Source organism: Aquila chrysaetos, chromosome 6 (genome assembly GCF_900496995.4).
Source record: "Aquila chrysaetos chrysaetos chromosome 6, bAquChr1.4, whole genome shotgun sequence".
In the NCBI taxonomy this organism is placed as follows: domain Eukaryota; kingdom Metazoa; phylum Chordata; class Aves; order Accipitriformes; family Accipitridae; genus Aquila; species Aquila chrysaetos.
In genome coordinates, this window is record NC_044009.1 from 22,148,010 (window position 1) to 22,167,825 (window position 19,816).

At 46.4% G+C, this 19,816-nt stretch overlaps 1 long non-coding RNA gene across 1 annotated transcript; it reads left to right on the plus strand.

The window, feature by feature from the left end:
• Positions 1-382: 382 nt before the first annotated feature.
• On the plus strand, positions 383-18,447 carry LOC115343314. The gene is made up of 3 exons (XR_003924073.1): positions 383-494; positions 619-783; positions 18,391-18,447. It is a non-coding gene; the product is annotated as an uncharacterized LOC115343314 (long non-coding RNA).
• Positions 18,448-19,816: the final 1,369 nt, after the last annotated feature.

A 19,816-nucleotide genomic window follows, 5' to 3' on the forward strand; every position in this document is an offset into this window, starting at 1 on the left:
TACCATGCGACCGCCCAAGCTAAACCCTGCCTTTCTCTGGTTTGGAAGAGATCTTGGAAGTCCTTTAAACTTGTTGACTTGCTCCATTTTTGCCAGGCCTTCCTGCGTAAGCACACTGATCCAAACGCAATCATCCCTTGAGACGTACTCATGCTATTGTCAGATATCTCCTGGAGGCTGAACACCTACCCTGGGAGGATGCGAGTAAGTACTGCAGACACCTCTTCTTTCAGCAAAGCGATTAACGACTATGCAGCTGATGGCTCTAATTCTTGTTCGGTTGGCAGGGATGGTATCGCTAAACTTGAGCTCACTTGTCACAATGGCAATAGAGTTGGAATTTAATTATCTGCTGGAGAGAAGCCCTGACAGCTGTGGCGTAGGTTTTTCAATGTGGATGTTGCCTGGATCACAAGAAAAATATCAAGGGCTGGTGAGAACAGCCATGTTCTAAAAGCATCTCTGCCTGGGTTAGACCACTGCCTACCAAAGAGGTATGTGCGATTATCTTGAAGCTATTTATCGGCTGTCGTGTCAGATTGTGGTTAAAGTTTATCTTTACTGAAAGTTGTCCTCAGGAATCCTTTTACTTCATCAAAAGTAACTTTTCTTTTCCAGGGCTTAGGTTGGAAGCGCAGTGTTTGCTTACCACGTTACCCCCGGGTTTGCCTCTGGCTTGTTCTTCCTGGAGGAAAGGCGATGGGTCTGCTGCTGGTTCCTAAAACAGTGCCAGTCTGTGATGGCCTTCTGGTAGTGAAACCATTTTACTAGCAGCAGCATGAGGTAAGACCTCATAATTTTCTTACAGTAATTGTTATCGTTGATAAACTAAGGAAATGTTAGCTGAAAAAAAGGGCAACTTTTTTCTTTTAGGGTTTTTGGTTGGTTGTTAGTTTTTTGTTTTTTGTTTTTTGTTTTTTTTTTTTTTTAATGTAGCATACCCTTAACTTGTTATGATGCTCACTCCTAGGCATCAGAACCAGGGCACTGGGGTTTTTTTATTTGTACAAATTTTTTTCTTGTTGGCAAATAAGTACTCATACCAGTAGCCCTCTGAAGTCACTGACATGCTCTGAGATGCTGAAGGCACTTTTATAACGATTTCTATTGTACGCTTGCACAAGTAAAGGACCCATACTGTGAGTCGGAAGTTGCCCCATTTGGCATTTGGTTGCCCCACTGCCAATCTTGGAGGAGCACCTCACCTCCCAGATGCACACACACCTTTGGGAGCCCTAAAGGCAGACCAAGATTCACCTCCTGACTTGCGTCCCTGAATTCGTTTACCTTCCAGCATCCAGAAATGTCATCCCTCAAAGATTGGAAAATGATCCTCTTTTCCGTGGGGAATTTGTGGGTGCCAAGCTACACCCATGGACCTACTTTCCTTCTCACACCCCAGGGGCTACCATGGATGCCTCCTGGGACCTCCTGGCCATCTCCCCCTGGCTGCAGGTGAGCTCACCCTCGATCCTGGGGCACGTGGCTGCAGTCCTTGCCTTCCTCTCCTGGGACCTAAGCAGAAAGCGCATTTTCAGTGGTGGAGGGAAGGTGCTCTGTAACCTCCATTTAAAGAAGGGTGAGGCCGCCTTTGGCTCCAAAAAGGTTTTTCTGCTACAGACTTTTCTGTTTGGAGCCTTTCTTTGTATTTAAGAATAGGAGAACTGGAGAGTTGCTTGTGCACTCTTTAGGCCACCACCAGTTTAAACCATGTTTGATGCAAGCCGGTGTTTCTCGCGGCTGTCACCCTGGAGCTTCCTGGGCTAAATTTGGAGGTTAGACCACACAGCTGTACTGCTTGGGTGCCAGGGAGGGCAGGGATGTTCCCTGCCTGTGCCCTGCCCAGGCACGAGGTAAGCTGGTAAGGCGCCTTTGTAAAGCTCTGTGCTGCTAGCACGAGCTAAAAGGGACGACCTGGCTGGGAGAGAGCTTTGGGAAGGACTTTCTTCTCCAAAAAGCATGTGTATTGTAATCTGTTTATATTACGCACTGGCAGCTCTTGCTGACTGCTATTAGGATTAGAAAAAATTTGGAAATTCTGGAGTTAAAACTCTATAAGTTGCATGAAGACAATACTTAATAAACACGAATACATTGTAGGACTTTTTTTTTTTTCCATCCTCTTTATATGACTTTTAGACTTACAAGCTTTTATCTTATTTTATGAGGCCATGTGATATAAATTAAATGTAACACAAGATGCTGTTAAAAAGATTTTATGACATCAAGAACTGGTTCTATATTAGGACCAGATCCTACATAGACTTATGGATGTGAGTAATTTTGCTCCCATAGATAAGCTATTGAATCAACCACGGCTAAACATTTGAATGTTCAGAATCAGGCCCCCATTTTGGATGCACTTCTCATTGTTAAATCAATGTGAAAGTGAAATCTGTCTCCTCTCAAAAGGAAATTGCCAAGACTTTCTACGCTGAGATTTGGGATCTGTAGAAAATGAAGCCTTTTTATTTTTTCTTCCCTCCAATAATCTGTTCAGTGAACAAGCTGTGAAAAATAGTTCTATATTTTTTCCATGTGATGCAGCAGACGGTAAATTTCCATTTAAAAGAATGATCAGAGTAGCTGCTGGCACTGAACTCTGTTGTCTTAGTCAAATCTACTTACAAAGAGTTTACAGCAATACAATAGTTTATTATTTCACTCAACCAGAAATCAGATGAAAAAGGCAAAGGGGAAGCCTGAAGTAGGTTCATGGTCAGAATTCTTTTCTTTCTTAATATCTTGGTTTCTTAAATGCAGGAGTTGAGATCAGTAGTTTTATGTGTAAGGAGAATATTTCTTTTCACCTCTACTTTTGTATGCTGTGAAATAATCAGACTTCACGCTTCTATAGTGCCTTTCTTCTGGGGATCTGAAAGCACTTTACAAACATTAATTAAAGTCTCACAACACCCATGTGGAGGTAAAGCACCACTGTTTGTATACCTAATGCAGAATGCTTAACCTGATTCTTTAAGTACTATACAAGGACTATAGTTAAATAATGGAATAGCCAAAGCAAATTTATCTAACTGAATTGTTAGGAGCATGTAAATGTGTGTGTGTATATATATATATATATATATATGTGCATATGTATGCGTGTGTGCATGCGTGTGTCTGCAGATATATATGTTGCTATATGCCTTAGACTACATTTCATCTGCTCTGCATGTCCTGCCCATTGTTGTTTCAGGTGATACAATGAGTGCTGCTGCTTCCCTCTGCACGATGGCTCAGGTCCGTCTACAAATGTATTTCTTCTTGGAAACCTGGGGAAAGCTCCCATTGCCATTGATTAGCCTAGCATTACTTTTAAAAATTTAAAAAGGAGAAATATTCTTTTTCTTGATCACCAAATTTGTGAAGGAAAATAGTAGGTGGGTGGTGGGGACCCAGAAGGGGTCTTTGCCCCCTGAGCTGGGGCACCCAGACCCCCTCCATTGGAGGTGCCGGCACCTCCCCTCTTCATCTGCCTCTTGCTGTCCCCAAGCCCAGTGGCCTTGCCCTTGCTGCCGCCACCTCCACAGTCCCCCTAGCCCCAGGGGTTTTGGGGTCGGGCCCTGCGGCGCTGCAGGGGGGCAGAGCTGCTGCAGAGCAGGCTTGGCTCCTGCTTGCCCCACCAGCTCCCCTCCGCGCCGAGAGGAAAAGGCAGCAGAGGGGCATTCCCCTACAGCAGTTTAGCATTGGGCTTGGCTTGGCTACCCAAGATGTTAACGACGTCTGCATTAAAATACATTAAATTATTTTACAGACTTCATAGAAAGAGCGTTACCCTCAAGTGAGGGGCTTTTAGCATCATTTCTGCAGAGGTGTATTCCCCTGTACTGTGCCGGACAGGAGTCCGCCACACGCCCCAGGCAGGTAGAGTTGTGCTGAGTATTCCCATTTCTCCCCCTTCGCTGCTTTGTTTTCCTGCTGCTGCAGCGCTTCACCCCACAGCTGAAGGCCAGAGCTGCCCCAGTCGCGTGTGTCTGGCAGGGAAGGCTGAATTCATTGGGGCGGTCTAGTTGCGCTGTCAGAAAAGAAAATGAAGTGAGGGAACTAAGCAACATAGAGGAAACCCAAGCTGAAGGACTGAGCAACTCTTATTTCTGTTTTCAGCTCAGTGGTGCAGCGTACCGGCCTTTCTCCCACTTGTGCAGCCTGGGAAAACACACTGCTGAACTGTTCTCTCTTCCTTAGACAAGTCAGATAAAAAAAGTATTTTTCTAAAGGTTACAGGATGCCGTTATTTTCTTTGTTTGGGGTCAAGGCTGTTGGGAAATAGGTCCACACAACCACTGTGAGTTTGAAAGGTGGTCAGCTGGCCACTAATAGCAAAATGGGCCCCGATGCTGCTAGCTTTCCTCAGCCCTAGTCCCATGCTGTGTTACAATTTAAAAATGCTTTTGGGTCACCAGAATTAGATCCATTTCTTAATCTTCATCATGTCTTCTTTCTGCTAACTTTGCTCTCTTTGTTTGTCTGTCATAGGCTGTAAGATCTTCAGTGCAAAGAGAGCATCTTTTATCTCTGTAAAGTGTCGTGCAAACTTAGGGTGGTACGTAAATATTTAATAATAATATTAGCGATGGAGATTAGAGTCCTGGAGGAACGTGCCTCTTTCCTTGCAGATGCAGAACGTATAATGGGGATTTTTGTACTGTTTCATTTCCCTAGTGAGGGTTTCTCTGCTCACCCATTTTCTAGTTGTCCCTGTCATCATCTTGGTAAGGCTGTTCAGACACTCTAATCTTGACTGGGAATGGCTTAATTAGAACTGGGCAAATAACTGCTTTTTCACCTGAGACTTTGAAAGAAACTCCCCAAAAATACAGGTTTCCTTTTTTTCTTGAAAGCAAAACGGAAACCTGGGAAAAAGGGCATACCTTCTGATATCTGTCTTATGGTTTTAATCACCTTTATTCTGAAAAGGAAATGAAATGTGACTACAAGTGATCTCCAAATCACATTTCGGAACAGGAGATAGAAACTTTTAATTTCCAAGACATCAGAAAAAAAACACGCTGGCTTTTCTGAAATGCTCGCTTTTGGACAAGACCCATTGCCTCATTCAATTCCTACCCTTGGCTAGTTGTAGCATCTTGAAAGCCCCCCAAGAAGACGGTGCAGTGCCTGACAAGAGGCAGCAGCGTTGTCCCACCGGCCCTTTGGTGCCAGGAGCTGTGCCGCAGTGCCCCGCCGGCAGCCGGGGAGGGCTCCTCCAGCGGGATGAGGAGACCTCTGCGGGGCATTGCTCCCTGCCGCCGGCTGAGACGGGGCACACAGCGTGCCTTAGCTACACTGGTAGGGTCCTTACTTACACCACATATCATTCACAAAAATGTTTTCCTTTAGCTTGGGATAAGCTTCATCTCTCAAGGGTCCTTCAGGAGTGAAAGATGGGGAGAAACCCGCTTTTTTTTCTTTTTTTTTTTTTCCATTTCAACAATAATCTTCTCGTGACCATGCAGAGGGATAATGCCAACAGCCTTCTGCTGGTGGTGCCTGGGCTGACGGTGTGCTGCCCCGCTGCAGGGGCTGCGAGCAGCCGTGCGGCCAGGCCATGTCTAGGGGCATAACTGTACAGAGGTGCCCAAAAAGGGGACATCTGTGACCTCTCGTGCTGCTGAAGCCGGCAGGAGAGAGGGGTGCTTGGGGAATCTGTGCTCCCTGCCAGCGGTGGAGGGGCTTCAGAGCATTCAAGCCTGGGGCAGCATTGCTGGAGACAGGCTGTGAGGAGCTCAGAGCTGTCCCCAGCACTCTGCTCATTGATCCTTCTTAATTCTTCCTTTTCAGTAGCCTAAATAATTAAAAAAACGGTTTGGCTGTATAACTAGATTCATTTTACAGGAGGGGGTTTGTGCTGTACCTTACTTAAATCTTAAATTTTCTAATGATTGTAGCCAATAGCAATTAATTTAAAATAATTAAGACAAATATACACATCAAATTGCCAAGCACAACATTTTTCTCATTCATTTATGACTTAATAGACTTCAGTGTATATGTTCCATCTTTACTAATTGCACAGTTGATAATTCTTTACGACTTCGAGGAGTTCAACATTTTCTATCTTTACTTTACTGGCTGCATCCTCTTAGTATAATCATAGTCTTAATTTTGTTTAACTTATGCTAAAGCAAAATATGAATCTAAACCACAGGAGGCAAATAAAACACGTCATTGTACAGTTCGCTACATTTTATAAAACCATTTTACAACATGAACCATCCACCCGTTCTGTTCAATGGAGTAAATGGGATCTAACCATGCTTTAAGGACTGCGCTCATCTTTAAACTGATTAGTTTCTATCCTTATTACAAAACGCAGGCATCTATACCAGGTCTAACATCTAATTTTATATACAATTAGATGGGCAAGCCCTGCTGCCTCCAGCATAATCGTTTCATCGTCGTTATTTACCTTGAGGCAGCCTGGGCAGGATCAGAGCCCCGTTTTGCCCGTTGCCCGCAGCGCGGGACGAACCTCGGCACGGAGGGGACCCTTACGGTCCCGGCTGCTGCGGGCAGGATGGGACGGAGATGCAGAGAAAGGCCGAGCTCACGGCCCAGGGTCAGCGGGAGACCGAGGAAGACGGAGCCTCGTGCCTGGTGCCGGCCGGGCAGCAGGGATGGGGTGGGAAGGCGAAGGCATGGGCTGGCGTGGTGCGGGGTCGGTGGGCGGGCAGGGGCAGGGCACTGCTGATTTGGGATGCTGGAGCAGGCTGTGCCCACATCCCTGTTGTGCCGGCTTTGTGGTACGGTGCCCGTGCTCGAGGCAGGACCCAGCTAAAGGCTGTGTGGATGGGGCAGCAAAGTGGGGCTGGGGTGCTTGTGGGGCCGCCCTGGAGATGGGTCTGGTGGGGCCGAGCACTTCGGGGGTTGCTGTGAGCATGCAGCACTGTGGCCACAGGCAGGAGCATCCTCCCGCCCAGGGCACCTGCATGGCGATGCGTCTTCCCTGCTCTGCACCAGGCAACAGGGAAAGCAAACAGTGCCTTAACCAGTGGTTCAGGCTTAAAAAAATCCCTCAAACTCTCACAGCTTTTTATTCCCCTCTCCTCAGAGAGAAGTGCCCAGCATTACCGTCTGAGCCAGCATTGTGCCGGGGGTCTCCCTGCCCCAAACCCTCCAGGGCGGGGGAGAAGACGGCCAGGGCTGGCACGCAGCTCAGCAGCCGGGAACCAAAGGACGGCCGGGAGCCCATTTGCTAATAGCGGCGCCTGGTTAAAACCCCCCAGCTGGCACATGGCTTTAACCAAGCGCGGTGCCGGCAAGGCGAGCGAGAGTGGCTGCCTTCGGTGCAAAGGCTCTGCTCGGCCCCTGTGATTAGGAGAGGAAAGCTGTGATTTCCACCGGTGGCCAGGTTTCTTTCTCTCGCTTGCTTTTTCTTCCCCCTTTTTTTTTTTTTTTCCCCAGAAATCGTGTTTAACACTTGTACAATTTGGTGAAATTACAAGCCCGAAAGGACAGAGGGAGAAGCTAGTCTGTTTAAAAAATAAAAAGAGGACATGATTACTTTGCGGAAGCCGTACTTTCTATTTTCTCTTCCAAAAGAGACAAAGGGAATAAATACTTAAAACCCAGTGGTGACGACAGTGAAGCAATCATGCAGTCGCTGGATACCTTTGTCTCTGGAAGGCATGTAGTCATTTTTACATGTCTGCCACTGGGTGTCAAACCTTTCTTTTCTTCCCCTTTCCATTTTGGATGGCCAAACTGATTATCTAAAATAGAAAATTAGCACACAATGGCTTTACTCTGAAAACTGATTATCTAAAATAGAAAATTAGCACACAATGGCTTTACTCTGTGATACCCCTTATGCAACTAATGGGCAAAGCTTGTTAATTGGTTGTAAATGCCAGCAGGTTGCCAAGATAATACTTCAGAAATAAGCGGGTATTCTGATAATTACAGCAATCTTCATCTATAAAAGCTTAAGTAGATGAAGTACTGGCTGGCTTAAAACCAAGATTTATCCCGCTGCACTCGCATTAAAAGAAAAAATAAGATGAAAACAATAATGTAGCAAAACAATTATATAGCAGGAAGCGTTGTAGGTTTTAGAGATTGTGAAAACTCAGAAAGTAAAACAGTGCTGTAATAACCAGTTATGGAAAAATAGGCCATTTACATTTGTGTATAATTAAATAGTAGGCTATGCAATTTCACTTTTTAAAGTAAACTGCCTTTTCCTTTTTTTATAGGGCAACGTAGCCATAATTGCTGCATTAAAGCTTTAATGAAAGAAAAAAGCAGCAGATCAAGATGACATGTAACATCCACATTTGTACTGTGGCGTTCTGCTTGTTTAGTAATGGGAAGCTACTGAGGAGATTAAAATTGCAGAATTCTTCATAGGTTTTTTTCCCGAAAATTGCTATAGGAAGATCATTCAAAGTCTAAAATACATACAATTTATTTTTCTACCTTCAATCCACAAGGATTTAATGGCTTTCCTAACTCTCAGAGTGTCTGAAGAAATACTTTCTTACAAAAGGGGGATATTATTTCAGCTCATCAAAATTATCAAAAGTAAGCGGCTCAAACTTGAAGTGTAGAGGTCTCACCTCATGTTCTAAACTATTACTGCAAACGCTGAACAGTACTTTTTAACTCAGTGCTGCTTTTCAGCTTTCCTGTCAGAATTATCAACAGGTTGATATATAATCTTGTTATTTGGCATTTTGATATGTTTCTTTTTACATGTTAGAAACAAATTGCGAGGTGCAGTAAAGCCAGGCTCAGCTGTGTTAAAGCTTCGAAATAAGGGTGCAAGCTTTCAAACGAGATTTTCGTCTGTGATAGTAAAATACAAGAGTTGACGCTGGTGGAGGAGAAAGCCTTTTTTTTTTTTTTTTTTTTTTTAATGACCTCGGGTGCATCTCATAAACCGCTTTTAATCGTTGATGCCTCCTGCAAGGAAGCGAGGGCACGTTTTGGCACGTTTTTTTGGCAGGATCGGCTCAGAGACAGGAGGAACGTGGGGCAGTGCTGATGGGCTGCTCCGCTTGGGCTTCGGGAGGAAAGGCAACGCCGGATCGAGACACCCTTCCTGCCGGGCGGTCCGTGTTGCCAGCTGGCACACGACAGGAGTCCGCGCCTGGTTTAGCGCTGCTCTGCCCGGAGCGTTTGCCCACTCTCGCTGCCTCTGTCGCGGCGGGGTCAGACCGCGCGGAGGCACAGGGGCTCCAGCGAAGCCCTTTCCCGGCGGCTGAATGCACGTGCCCGGCACGGCGCCGCGGGCGAGGCGCCGGCACGAGAGCAGCCCACGCTGGGTTTTTCCACTCGTGGAAAATCAGGCTGCGGTGTGCCCTGCGGTAGGGTCACCTCGGCGGGACGCTGGTGGGTATGTTGGAAATCAGGCTCGATCACACCGTGCTGTGGAAGGCTAGATTTGGATGTGTGCATTGTCTCACGGTAGTTTGCTTACCAAATATTTGGTGAGGATGCCTTTCCTACATGTGGTCGTGCAACATCCACCTGAAAGCTTCTCTCACATGTTATCCATAAGAAAAACAGAAACAGCCCATTGGGCAAACGGGGGCAACTTGCTGTGCCGACTAACCCCTTACATTTTGGCAAATAAAGGGGTGCATCACGTCAGCTAAAACCCTCCGGGGAAACGAGGCGTGAGAGCACTGGGGCTGCCGGGGGAGCGGGGCGTGAGGTCAGCCCCCGTGCTCGCCAGCCCACAGCCCTGTGCTGCGTAATGGACTTTCCTAGTTAGTACATAATATATGGCACTTGTCCGAAGTGTGGCTGCAGGAACCAGCGGAGGAAGAAATAACTTGACGAGATCCTTTAATGGATCTGTCTCCCTTGTCTTCCAGGAACAAAATAAATAGGAGACTTTTTCATCCAGCGTGTATTTCCATTTATGCTTTAAAAATTCATGAGCATAGGTTTCATATGATGGTGTAGTTACTATGGTAATTGTTTATTAATCTGGAGGAGCTTGGTAATTACCACAGTTCAGTTTATATAACTCAAACCCAGAGTTAAAGTATGGGTATGATTGCTTTACGCATCCATCTTTTAGACACTTTTTTCAACTTTTTTTTTAAAATCTAACAGAATATGCATTTTCCTCTCTCAGTTCTACTTTTATCCAAGTGCGTACATTTCTGGAAGTGTAGAGAGAGTGTAAAAATGAGAGAGAAAAGCTTGTTCGGAGTTGGCAGGCCAGGACAGCCAGGAAAAAATGTGCAGAGTTAAGTAGCAGGTGCATTTGGGGTATTTTTTTTTTTAATAAAAAAAAAACCAACCAAAAAACCTTTCTCTTTTCCCTGGAGGGTGGCTCATTTGTGGGAGGGCAGTAAGGGGCAGAGGAAAGCAGGCGTCAAAGCGGGGACGTTGCAGGAGCCCCCATGCCCGGCCAGGGACTGTCCCCCCGGCTGAGCACGAGGCCGAGGGATGCGAGGCCGAGGGAGGACGCCTCTGCATCACCCCGCGGCTCTGGTGTTTGTGCATGGTGGATGCACACAAGAGGAAAAACATAAGAGGAAAAACACCGGAGCTGGGCTAAGGACAAATGTCTGTCTGGCTTTGGCATTTGGGGTTTTTTTAGGGGTTATGTGTGGTTTTGCTAATGGAAAATGCAAAAGTGGCAAGGTGCCAGCCAGGTACACCACGGCCCTTTGGGAAACCCTGCTGCCAGCTCTCCCCAGCCCTGCCAGCCTCCCAAGGGTGCGTGCTCACCTTTTCTGGAGAAACTTCATCTAAAAACTGAGTTTGTTCCTTCAAAAATTAATTATTTTTTGCTTTTTCAGATAGGCGTCACCAATCCTATTGCAAGGCAATTTTTTTACAGCGGACACTGTAGTGATGTTCTCCAGAAACCCAGGAAGCAGAAAATGATACGAATATTTTTCAGTGAGATTTTTTCATTTATCTAAAAGCTCCTTTCTCCCAGAGAGTGAAAAATTTTGCCCACTGTGAATCTTTTTCCTGTGTTGATTCTAGTTTAGAGACAACTAATTGCCATCGGTTTATTCTGTAATGACCCATAGGAAACCAGAAGCAGCCCTGTTCGTGGGCGACCCCTCCTCGCCTGTCCCCGCTTTGCTCCCCGCCGGCTTGCGTGGCTGGCGGGCTGCAGAAACTCCCCGGTCGGCCTGGCTCCATTGCCGAGAGATTCACATTATTTATATGGAAAAAGTGCAGGATGCCATCTCCCCGCTCGCTCTGCCTGCATAAATTGCGCGTGTTTATTATTCATCGTAACACAGCACATTCTCTGTTTCTGTGTCACTTGTCACTAATCAGTTATGCATCTGATGTGCGGATCCAGAGCAGGTTCTTAAGCATTCTTGGCTTCGAAACATAAGATATGCATGGGTAAGAGTTTATCCCACCCCCAAAATAACAACTTTGATACATTTTCAAAAGGGAAAGTGCATATGTTACAGTACTCAGGAGCAGCAATAACCAAACTAGCTGAGAAGTGACACGGACTTGGGTTATTTTCTTGTCGTTTTTTTTTTTCTTTTTTCTTTTTTTTTTTTTTTTTGGTTTCTCTTTAGTATTTCATGAAAGTGTGTAAAAATCTTAACATTTGAATGCCACACGCTTCGTTCTGCCTGCAAGATAAAGGACATTTCTCTAAAAGAAACATACGCTCCTTGTTCCTTGTTTTGATTCTCCGTACAGCTTGTCACAATGCATTTACATTTTGTCCATACATTTGGATTTGCAACCCGAGCTGTGCTTTTGAGGAAGGGATGCAAACTCTTTTCTTCAACTTTTCGGAGGCAGCTGGGCGCTGCCTGCAGCCTGCCGCGCGCAGGGGACGCAGGTCCCACGCAGGCCCCTGCCAGCTTCTTCTGCGACCCACTGCCTCTCGCCCCAGCGGCTCCTTCTTGAGGGTCTGGGCCGGTCGTGTCGGCCGTCAGCTGGGGAAAGGCTCTTTCCCGGCGCTTTTCTCTCCCGTCCCATCTCACTCCCTTCCCAGCCTGCCTCCCAACCCATAAAAGCCAATTTCCAAACCTCAGTGGACAGTGGCAGTGTGTCTACCCCAGCTTTTCCCCCCACTTCTTCCTCCCGTCTCTTGTAGACTCTGGGAAATGCCAGAAATTGCTCTTTCCTTGCCTGGATCTGCTCTGGGAAGCACTGTGGAAACACTGGCAGCCCTGGAAACCCCGCGTTTAAGACACCGCCTTTTTTTTCCCCCTTCTCATGGCACTGGATGAGCAGCAGTAAGAGTGTGAGGCTGGGGATAGCGACCCCACGCAGCCCCAGTGGGGATAATGCCTGCGTGGAGAGAGCTGGTCTCGTGGGGTCTGGGTATCACTGTGAATAATGGTCGTTCAGCTGGGCAAATCCCATCTATCAAATTGAGAATATGGAAAACAGTCCTGCATTTTCTAATAGTTGACCTAATCCTTCTGTAATGCTGCAAACCTGGTGTCCACAGCCAGCGATGGATCCATCTACAGGTCTAAAGAGTGTGAGCTCCTCTGTTGCACGTCTGCAATAGATGGCTATGCCATGTGTACATTGGTCTGTGACCCACCTGCACCACATTAACCTGCAGTAGAAGATCTGTGATATTGGCCTGGCCTTGTGGGAGGGCAACGTGTGGACCAGCCGGCAGAACAGTAGCCTGGATGACCTATATTTACCAAATTTTTTTTTTTTTCCAACAAGCATCTGTTGGCCAAAAATTCTTTACTGTGGAAAAACTGAAAAAGTCACAAACCCGCTCAAATTGTACGATGTGAATGTTTTCTCCTCCAAGGCTGCTGAAATAGAGGACTACTTACTGACTTCCCCAGCTGGAAATATGGGGGTTTCTTCCAAGGGGGTAATTTCAATTGTTCCTTGTTCTGCTGCTATCTGGTGGGAACAACCTTACTAGAGACCTCCAATTGCAAGTCCTTCTTGAGTGGAGTCAGCCCTACGATAACACCAGAGAGGCAGCTTGAAATTAGGATACAGAAAACTGATGCCAAAAATATGTCAACTTGGAAGGTCATTAAGAATTATCCATTTGTGCATGTTCACGTGCCAGCAGTACCTTAAGTGATTACCTTGGAGGGATAGATTTGTCTAATGAACATATGAATTAACAATATAAAATTGTGATTGATAAATCAAATAAGAATTTACAATTTGGCAATGAATCTAATTGGAATAGAGTTTCACTGGATGCAAATGTGAGAGGAGCTGTTGGTGTTCTTTGCTAAAAATGACTCTCGGTGGTATTTTTCCACTTCATGACACCACAGTTGTAGGTGACTGATCTAAAAACCAGCCTGCCTGTACCTCAGGCAGAGACAAGTTGTTCTGAAGATCTTGGCTCACCATTTCCAGTAGTTATTTTTTAAACCTCTCCACCTACACCTTTATTGGTCTTTTTTTTTTAAGCTCAGCTTAGAAATTAAACTAGACTGGTACTGGCATACAAACGATCAGCTTTTAAACCATGTAATAGTTGGTATAATTCTGGTTAAGTATTTTTACATTTAGGCACTCAGATAAAAGCAGCTGATGTTTAACTCTGCTTTTCTGCACTTGCATAACTCAGGAGGGAGTTTTGATTTTTGCCTCTGAAAGATAGATTGCACTAGTAGTTTCCTGAGTTGTGGATTATATATCTCCTTCACAAAGAGTTTTAAAAGTCTAAAAGAGCAAGGCATTCAGGTTTTAAAAATGTCTTGTACAGGTGGGCTTTTTTTTTTTTCCCTTCTAAAGGTTTTACCCTCTTAGTGGCTAAGATCAATGCAATATACACATTGGTTTTTTAAATAAGCTCTTACTGGCAGATGTACTTCATTTAACATTTGCGATAAACTCTTAGCAATTCCTTACTGCGTCTTCATCTTTTTGGCTTGTGTCATTTTGGGTTCGGGGCGCTCCTAGTGCACAAGCAAGCACTGGCTCTACAAAACCCTGTTAGAGCTGCTACAGTCTAGCTCTTGTCAAACCGCATATTAAAGACCCAGATAATAAGAAAGTACCAAAGGAGTTGTTACATTTCATTACTCCGCGTGATTAATGCCTCCCTATGTGCTAATGAACCAAAGTCAGGTCATAATGGCTTTGAAATATAAGGTTATTGAGGGTTTCTTTGACTTGATATAAAGGGGTAACTTCAGCCTGTTGGGTCTGTAGTGCACTGAGTACCGCTTCTTTTGCAAATTTAAAATTGCCATAGTAAAATCTGGTATTTAGTTGAGGTGGAAATGTCAAGGGATGTTTATGTTGGATCTTGCTGTTAAAATGGTTTGGGTAGTCACAAAATGGTCAAAATCGGTTACCGAAACCCTGCACATCATGAGACCAGACAGAAATTGTGTTGATCTAGGGCCGTCTGGTACGTCCCTGCCTGTGGAGCACTGCACGAGAGCATCTCCGGTGCCGAGGCACACATGCACTGGGAATCAGCTCCACTTCTCCTGCAGTGCCTATTACCCTCAGTCAAACAAAACTCAGCAGACAGCAGTGTCTCTGTGTGTTGGTAATGTTACGGGATGTCCCAGTAGGCTCCCAAGGGGCGTACTGTATGGAAGAGTGCCTCCTGACTCATAGCCATCCCTTCTGTTTTCTTCTTTCCTATATCTAGCAGATGTTGATTCAGGGGTTTTTTGCACCAATTTTTTGTCCCAGATCTGTGGCACTTTCTGTGTAATTGATCACATATAATTTTTAAAGTGAGAAAATGCCCCGAATGTAAAAGTCAGTATAAAAACATGAAGGTAAAAGCACTGATGTTTGCCACAATAGCCAGAAAACAGAGCACTAAGACTCACTGTATACTGAATAGATGTCATTGTGCCTATGGATGGCATGGATAACATAGCAAAGCTGCATTGTACAGCGGGCTTCGCAATGCATAGGCTGCCACGGGGAGAGGGAGCCCATCAGAACTGCTCTATCACAGCCGGTTCTGGAAGGTCCACATGGTCACGGGCTGCGACCATGTTCCCTCTCCTTCAAAAGGGCAAGATTTGGAACATAGTGTGTAAGTTAGAAAAAAATAGGAGCGTGATTGTGAGTGAGTTGCTGTGCGTTGGATTGGAGCAGCCTTCCTCGCACGAGAGGGGAGGCTGGGGAGGCGGTTGCACGGGGCTGCAGCCCTGTGGCTCAGAACGTCCCGGGGAAGCTGCGCAGCAAAGCATGACACAAGCCTTGAAACATTTAGGGAGGGGGCATGTTATTTTAATATCCTTTTTTGTGCTTAATAGAAAAGGGGTTTGTGGTTAATTCTTTATTATCTCCGACAGCAGTTCTCGCTTCGGCTCCTCTTTCTTTAACTGCCAAGCTAGCATTTTCCTTTTTTATTGCTCCTTTCTTCGAGGTTTGCTTTGGAATAGTGCCAGTTATCATTTCCCATTAGGGCAAATATTGCATCAAACTCATGATTAGGGATTTGAGGGCTTGGGAATATCATTCTCTAACATTTGTCTTTCATTTTCTGAGAGTCTTTTTCTCTCTCTTTGTACACACACATACGCACACATGCCTGTATATCTGTGGATATACATATGTGTATATATATTTATAGAGAAGGAGAAAGAGTGAGCTGCATGTGTCTGATTGCACGGATAGGTTTTACACATATGCACATGTCTATTTGTATGTAAAGTTGAAACCCCTTCGCTTAGACAAAGGAAAAGGGAAGGGCTTTCTCCTCGTGTGAGATTTCAGAGGACTTGGAAGGTTAATAAAGGAGGAGAATAACAGATTTGTTTGTATGTTTTGGGTTAAATACTTCAGTTTTGCAGTGAAGGAAGGTGTGAAGAACACACACTGCGAGTGTGGAGATGAAGCCACTGCTAGGGAGCTGCTACCAGTTTTATCGACCCCCCAAAACCTGGGAACAATGCTGCCTATTTTTGAGTGTGCCTTTTACCGTACCTTTTTTATTACCTACCTGCATATATACAGCCATTTCATGTCTCGCACATTCCTCTAATAAAGCAGCAATAGATATTACATTTCTAGAAATTAACTATTCTGCTGTATTAACGTATGCTGCACCACCTATATTGAAGGACTGTGTAGATACTTAGGCTCTGATTTGGGCATCCTGAATTGCTTTTAAAAGGTGCCTATTTTTGTTTGTTAAGCAAGCAGGCCTAAATGTCCCGAGGCAGACGAGAGGCTGTGCTGGGTATGTGCGCTGATGTGGGCTTCAAGGCATCTGGGTTTTGGCTTAATCTACTTCTTCCTTTGCTTACCTCCAACGTTTAGGCTCTGCTGAGACGTTCAAAAATCTTTCCAGCTGCCAGCTATTTCTGATGCTGGCTCACAAAACCCAACACCCGCTGTCAGTACCTAATTTTGGGGGCATTCTTGAAGAATGTATTTTTTCACTGGTGAAACTTCGTTTACGCCTGGTTTGGGGGTAGGCGTGTTGCAGGTGGTTCCCCCCACCAGCTGCCCTTGTGGGGATGGGGAGGTGATGGGGGGCTGGGGCTGGTGGTGATGCCCGGGGTCCGGGGTCCCCCCCCGGGGCTGCCCACCCACCCCAAGCCACCCCCATCGCTGCAGAAACGGGGTTCCTGTGAGCCGGGCGCCATCCCCCTTCACACCCGGCAAATCACTTAACCTCTCAGCACGTCGGCTTTCGCAGCTGTTAACACGGGGAACGGTTTTATTTTGCCTCCTCTCGTAAAGAGCATTGTGGCTCCGATCGACCGGGGGCCACTGCGTTATTTCCACTTACAGATAAGTTGGGTTTTGGCAGCCGGTGAGAGGGAGGCAAGCACATTCATCTGGGTAAAATCCCCTGGCTGGAGAAATAGCCAACGGGGAAGTTTTATAAGGCAGGCACAAAGCAATATCAGCAATATCCAGAGCAAATCTTGTATCGGAGTTGTCATTTTTGCTCCGGCCCGGCAGGGGCCGGCTGGGGATTTGGGGGGTCCACGGGGAGGCTGGAGTGGGCAAGACACGGAGCGGTGCTGGCCAGCTCAGCTGGGGTGGTGCTGACACTCACAGCCACCCGACAGGTTCCTAAATACATATATTTCCAGGCAGCCAATTTGTCTGCCTCCAAAAAATTTATTCTTCAAGGCTTGTTCCCATCTGCCAAAAGAAAACATGTCATTTAAAAAAAAAAAAAAAAAAAAAACTAACATTGACAGACAGGAGTGCGTTGTTGAGCGAAAGCCCTCTGCTTTTACCTGAGCCAGGCGCCAGCACCGCGTGGTGAGACAGCCCTGTCACCCACATGCTTTATTAACAGTCAGCTTTTAATCGCGCTTCTCCCTGGCAAGCCGACAAATATTTTTCCCTTTACTCACAGTTCACCCTTTCTTTTTTCCGACAAATACTGCGCTTACTTGATTTAAATTTTTGCAAAAACGAGCCCGAGCGAAGCGACTCAGTCATTGTGCAGATTAAATACAATGTCACCTCTTTTCCTGCTTGTAGTACGATGGCTGTAAGTTAAAATTATTACAGCAATTTCAGTAATTTATGCTGCAATTTCTACTGATAAACCTGACTATGTGTTTCTAGCTCTGCCCTGCTTCTTCTGCCCTCCCTGCCTGAAAATAAAGTCATGGTCCCCACATGGGGAAGCTTCATGTTGAGGGAAGGTACAGTAAGCTCCTAGTTATTTTAGAAATCTTAAAGTGATTAAGGCAAATGGATGGTTAATTATAATATTCTAAAAACACAGCTGCTAAAAAAAAGTTTCAAGCAGCCACCAACTTGTTATTATTTTGTCATCATCTTATGACATACTTATGACATATGGGAAAAATAAAAGATTAAATCTCCATCTCCGAACTGCCCCCGCAGCCGTGCAGTCCTGGGAGCAGCAACATCTTTTGAAAGAAGGAGGCTCGGCCTGACTCTCTGCCGGTGAGCGCAGGGGTGGCTTCCAGCCCTGCGTTCACTTTCACAGCCTTGAAAGCTGAATCCTCTGCTGGGTTTGCAAAACATCAGCTGGGAAAACTGTGGCTAAATCCAGAGCAACCACAGTTTGCCAGGGAACAAATAACCCAGCCTTGGCTGTACCAGTTTTTTACTGAACTGCCGCTCATGTTTTCATTTCTCACGCACCAAGGAAATGAAAAAGCCATTGCTGGTATTGCCAGTGGGGCTGAATTATGGAGCCCCATAAACATTTTCACAATGCCTCAGTAAAGAGCGGCAGCCTTCTCCCTGCGCCTGCATTTTTGAAGCTACCTCAGAAATAAATCTGCCTACAAGAGGAAACCACAGTATTTTTCCCAGAGGCAGCCAGTGCTTTGGGTGCGGAAAAGGTCTCGCATTGCCAGTCTGTCCATGCACCAAGGCCGAAGTGAGTAAGGAGCCCCTTGGTGTGCTGTCGCACCGGGGAGCTGGGCGACCGTTAATGTCAGCAGTATTATTTATGCTGATGTGTTTTAACCCCCACCCCCCCCCCACCCCCCCCCACCCCCCACTTTATTTTAAAACTAGAGCTCAAGCAGGGTGGCTTCTAACTAAGGATCAAGGTGGAGACTGCAGAGGAAACTAAAGGCACTCAAATTAAAGGTAGATGATGCTGCAAACGCTAACCAGAAGTTGCCATTGCATCAGTGGGCACAGCAATATTTGCGGTGACTTGGTGAGGAGAGTGGACTTTTTGTGACTAAGGTCTGACCACCTCCTTGTTTACAATCAAGCCATAAGAGGCTAATGAACACAAACATTAACCTTTGTGGTGCAACAATGTACAAGTTGTATATACTGCAATATCATTTCTTTCAGTTACATGAAAGACGGAGGCTATGGCTGTGATTGTTTTTGTACGAAGCCCTGGTTAAAGAAACCATCCACACCGGGAGCACAGTGGAGCGTCCTTCATTTCCCAGTATGAGCATCAACTGTTCTGACGTGGGAGGAAAGAAGGCATGCCAACCCGCTGCAGAAACACTTCCAGCTCTTCACAGAAAAACATCATTGGAGGTTTGGAAAAATACTGGCCGAGGTCGGTCCCAAATTTTTCCAGGTCTGTCTGTGGCACATCAGAGTGCTGGCGTCGCTTGGCATCACTGCCCCAGCAGCGCCGGCTCTGCACAGGGGCTGCCGAGTGCCAGGGGCTGCAACTGGCTCTTGCGACACCCCGAAATCCGGGATGTGCCCGTGCATGCCTTTCTCCCAGCCGTTGCTTCCTCCAGGCTCCTGTCACCGTGGGCTGAGCGCTCCTGAATAAAGGGCTGACAGTGCTTGTCAGTGAGATGCGCAGATCTGGTCTTAGGACTAAATGAAAGTTTGGGCACCTGGCAGATTACACTCATCCTGAATGTAAACCTCTGCAAATATTTAAGATGTGCGTGTAATAGAGACTTATGGGCTCCTGTAGATGGGCGTGTATATACTAGTAGTACCAGGCGCAGCTTGTGCAATGCGGAAAGCCTCTGTACAGTCTCCCAGTTACAGGATACTCATCCCCAAAGCTTGCAAGGAAACGTCCCCCGAAGGACATGAAGCACAGACTGGGGTCAGCGGCAGGACGAGGAGCGGTACCCAGCCTTCACTGATGGCGTGTTTTTCCCCATGCGTGCCCCTCTCCAGCCCTTTCTCACCCGTAGAGCAGCCGGGACGCGATGCACATGCACCGACCTACCAATGTGTAAATGCTTGGTACCGCAGCCACGACGGCCGTTCCACTGCCCATGCCACCAGCCGGCCACCTGCACGGAGCTGCAGACCGGCGGCTCGGAGCACAGGGGCTCGTTCCCCGGCAGCACGGTGGGCGGGGGTGAAGGGTCCAACCCCTCCTCTCCGCTCTCTGCCAGCCACCTGCTTCGCAAATACTACGCGGCAAAGCGGCCGTAGCAGCAGGGCTGGATGGTGCCTCACCCCAAACCCGCTCAAGCTAGTGGAGATTGTCTCACTGACT